This window comes from Populus nigra, chromosome 2 (genome assembly GCF_951802175.1).
Source record: "Populus nigra chromosome 2, ddPopNigr1.1, whole genome shotgun sequence".
Classification (NCBI taxonomy): domain Eukaryota; kingdom Viridiplantae; phylum Streptophyta; class Magnoliopsida; order Malpighiales; family Salicaceae; genus Populus; species Populus nigra.
Genome location: NC_084853.1, coordinates 25371376 through 25376375, shown reverse-complemented (window position 1 = coordinate 25376375; position 5000 = coordinate 25371376).

Here is a 5000-nt window from a genome sequence, read left to right as displayed (position 1 = left end):
GGCAAGGTGGCTGATGCCATGCACTTCACACTTCGGGTGGAACCGAAATCCTTCCTGCTGGGAGGCAAGCTTGAGTAGCCTAGAGAAATACTCCATACAACATATAAAAAGATACGGAGACAAAGGGTCTCCTTGTCTCACGCCACTCTGCCCCAAGAAAAACCCATGAATATCCTCATTAACTGCAACAGAGAATGATGCAGTGGATACACATTCCATAACAAGCTGAACAAAGTGAGCTGGAAAGCCAAGGTGACGGAGAAGGCTATCCAAGAAGTTCCACTAAACAGAGTCGAATGCTTTTTTAAAATCAACTTTCAACATACAACGGGGAGATGAGCGCTTCCTTCTATATTGGCGAAGGATTTCCTGGACAAGGTTGATGTTATCACTCATATATCTCCCACCGAGAAATGCATTCTGCATGGGGCTGACTATATCCTTTAATTCATGAGCAAGGCGACCTGCTAAAATCTTTGCAATAACTTTGTAGATAACATTACAACATGAAATTGGCCTGTAATCAGAAGGAGAAGAAGCATGTGCTTATTTAGGAACCAAAGCAATAATGGAGTGGTTAACCTGTTTGAGGAGGCTGCCCGAATGGAAAAAATTCTGTACTGCCGCACATACATCCCATGCTTGTTTGTAGAAAAAAGAAGAGTAGCCATCAGGTCCAGGGGCTTTCTCATTTTCGATGCTAAACACTGCCTTTCGTATATCCTCTGGAGAAACCGGAGCAAGGAGAAGGGCATGAGAGCTAGCTGGAAGACATGGACCATAGTGAATAACTGCACTGTCAAGTGGAATGATGTCCTTGGATGAGCCAAGCAACCGTTGGTAGAAAGACACGAATTCATTGCCAACTTCCTGTAAAGATGTGCTAAGGCTGCCATGGCTGCACATGATGGCTGGAATAAAATTCCTCCGATGATTTTGGCCCAGGAGAGCATGGAAGAACTTGGAGCCTTTATCACTGTGCTTGAGAAAGTTGCATTTTATCTTTTGACTGAAAAACTGTTTCTCTGCAAGTTTAATAGTAGACAACTTTGCACGAAGAGACCTGTCTTGAGCCAATAAGATTTGGTTGTCCATGTCTTGTTGCAATACAGTTTGATGGTGCTCCAGCTCGGATTCCAGCCGTAATACCCGTTCAGATATATGGCTATAATGAAGACGATTTAGCTCCTTCAAATGCCCTTTCAGGAGTTTAAGCCTACGACATAAAATGAACATAGGGGTGCCATATACTGGAGAGAACCAATGAGAGGAAACCACCTCAAAAAACCTATCATGGGAAGCCCACATGTTAAGGAATTTAAAATTCCTTTTACCCTGCACAAATGGATCCAGACGAACCTCTGCAGGGGAATGGTCAGTAAAGGCACCAGGGTTGCCAAAGTGGACACGAGTGAGGCGCTGCAAAGAAGGCCAAGAAGGGTTAACCAGCACCCGATCAAGCTTACTCCAGACAGACCCATTTGTCCAACTAAAATGGCAGCCAGTAAAGTTGACATCATGGAGACCAAGATCAAAGCAACAGTCACGAAAATCAGAGGTTTCGTAGAGAGAAACAACCCCACCATTGTGCTTATCAGTTGATGAAAGGACAGAGTTAAAGTCCCCAAGTATCATCCAGGGGCAGCTAGAGTTCCATCTCAGAAAGATGGAGAGCCTGTGTAGAGGATTCAATCAGTTCAACGATGACCGTAGCTGGATTCCAAAACACCACAATTCTAGCAGTGCTTGATGCATCTGCATTTGTAAAGTACTTCCAGCGCCTAAGCCGAAGTCTATGCATACCGGCAACTCTGGAGGAAGATAATTTAGTTTCCAGTAAACCACACACATCCATCATACGCTTCTTCATGAGGCTAACAACCTCATGCTGTTTCAGGGGATTATTGAGTCCCCTGATATTCCAGCTATATATAATCATAAGATTGCAGGGGAAGGGGGGACCCTTCCACTACTACCACGCTGTTTCTGGCTACGGGTTCGAACACCACTCCTGGTTGGAACACCCAAGAGAGAAGCAGTGACAGGAGGAGCACTGTCTCCAATCTGAGCTGATGGTAGGGCAGGGAGGAGAGGTGAAGAGAGCTGAACCTCTGTCACACAGGGAGTGTCAACCAATATTTCAGTGGAAAGAGAAGGGGCAGGAGGCACCTCTCCTACACTGATGAAAGGGGAAGTTGTTTTACCAGTGGCGACAACCAGCACTGGCTCTGCTACAAGCACTTCCTTCCCCTTGGAATTGTGACAAGCCTTTTGTCTGGCCATACGCCGAGACTCCACAGAGACCCAACCTTCAGAGGCACTAATATGAGCTACAGGTATTGTGTCCGCCCCAGGACCCACGGGCGTGCCTTGATCAGGAGAAGATGAACCTAGCACCGGGGGAGAGGGGGATTCTTGGTTCTGGAGCTGAGGGCCCACTCTGGAAAAAACATTCCCTTTCTCTACTGGCGCAGCCTGTGGTTGGCTGCTAGGCACCTTAGTGTTAGCAGCTGCAGCTTTGGAGCAGAGAAGACGAGAATGGCCAAGAGCATGACAGAAATTGCAATACTTTGGCAAGTTTTCATAAACCACCTTCTGATGCAGGGTATAGGCCTCAGGCAGAGAGACCTCTACTGAGTGTCGAAGTTCCTCCTGAAGATCAATTTCAACTAACACTCGGGCATAAGACATACGAGCAAGATTGGAGGTAAGCTGGTCACACTGAATAGGTTTCCCGAGGACACTAGCAATCTTTGATAGACAAACAGGGGACCAACAGCAAAGAGGAAGATTTGGGAACTTTACCCAGACCGGCACCCGTGACATTTCTTCATTAGAGAAATCAAAAAATTTTGTCATAGGCAGCAGAATAAGGGGTCTGCCATACACAAGATAAGGTCCACCACGAAGAATAGTAAGCTTATCCTCCTCTGTTTGAAATCTATAAACCAGCCACCCAGAATCATGAATGGTAAGAGTTGCCTCACACTTCCAGACATTTGAAATAATGCTATTCAGAGCCCGAAAGCCAGGGCATTTTCCAGATACATAACCCACAGCACAAAGGTTCCAAACTTCAAATTTTGGTTGAATATCCTCAGGAGATATGGCACAAGTTTTTGAAAGATGATTAAGCGAAAAGTTTTGAAGTTTGGTACAGGAAACAGAAGATCTATTGGAAAAGAAAAGATCTCGCCATTTGCTACTGCCAGGCACGAAGAGAGGGTTACCTGTTACAGTGGATGGAGGAGGTGCAGGAGAGCAAGATGGGGGGGGAGGCACTGTCTCAGCAGGGCGCAGAGCAGGTGGGGAAGCCAAAAACACAGTAGGGTGCAAAGCAGGGGCTTGAGGGGAGTCCTCACACTCTTCATCGGAAAAGTTGAAATCCAGCTGATCCTCATCTAGGATCCCTTCATCAGAAGCTACAGAGCAAGCTTCCCCCAGAACCGCATCCAAAGACGTAGGGCCAGAAGCAACCCCATCACAGAAGCAGGGTGGAGCGCACTAGGACCCTCATCCCGAGGCTGAGAAGAAGGCAGAGGAAGATGGTTGGTGCAGGGAGCACATACAGCATCATCGGGTGAGGCAGCAGGGACGACCGGGATGGCAAGGACCCCTGAACCATCTTCATCGTGATCATGATTCATGGGACCAGAACTAGGAGCCGGCAAAGTGTCTTGTCTACGAGCTACAGTAGATGTAGCCTTTCTTTTACTCTTTGCCATATGAGAAAACAATAGGCGGGAAAAAAAGGGGGGGAAACCGAGATGTGGGAAAAATCAAAGAAGAGGAGACAGTGATCGGAGAGAGGAGGAGGAACAGAACAAGGAAGGCCAAGGAAAAATCAACAAGCAAGAGTCGCCAGCGGACAAGAGGGAAACCACTCCATGTAGGAGGAGAGCATCTCTCTCTAGATTCTCTCTCTTTGACTGACTCACTGAGAGCTCTTTCTCTTTTTTTTTGATCAAATGTTAGAAGTATATAGATCAAAAAAGTCAGACTAGCTAGATAAAACCAGCTAATCAGAAAAAACAACTGTACAAAAACAAGCTTGTGGAAACAGGCTCCCAACAAGCACCAGGAAAAAGAAAACACTGCCGAAGGAAACAACCTTCGATTATAGCCAAAGTAAAACAGAAACTATTACAAGCAAAAAACATAGACCATCAGCACAGTGAACAGCCAGAAAGGGAGCAGACTAGAGCCAACAATAGAGGCAAGCCAGGACAAGGAGAGCAGCCGAAGAGGAGCAACTCTGCCAGCCGAGTAGGGTAGAGGAATCAGCCAGAATGTCAGCAGCTTGACCTTGCAGAAATGAAGAAGCCATGCAGACCCAGCACAACCATGAAGATAACGACTGCCAATCAAGCAAAGCCATGCAGCAATCAACCATGCATAGAGGAGGACAGCTGCTCAGCTAAAACCGAGACAAATAAGGGGACAGCTGCTCTCCCCTACATAATTGAAAAACCATGCACATCCAGCCCCCAATAAAGAGTGACAGCACATGCCAAAACGTGTCATCAGCTCATACTACCGACACCCACTATTCCAATCAGCATCGAGCAATCTCTGTGTGCCAGCCTTACGCCAGACCATGCAGAGGAGAAAGGGACGTAGAACAACTATAGCAATTAAAAAACTTGCAACCCATATGTCTGCTAAAGAAGAACCCGCTTGGACCCACCCATGCATTACCCATGCAGCAGCTTACGTCCAACCAGACCACATGAAATGCAGCAAAACCAAAAAGCCCTGTTCATCTTCTTCAAATAAAAGCATCCGGCCTTGAAGCACAACTTGCATCCCATAGGACTGCCACAGAAGAACCCGCTTGAACCAGCCCATGCATCACCAACATAGCCAGACCACATAAAATGCATCAAAGCAGAAACACTGTTCATCTTCGTCATAGACATGCAGCAATTCCAGGCAACCAACCAGCAGCGAAACAAAGAAGAGTGCTCTGAACAGCTTATCTTCAGAAGACCACAACATGC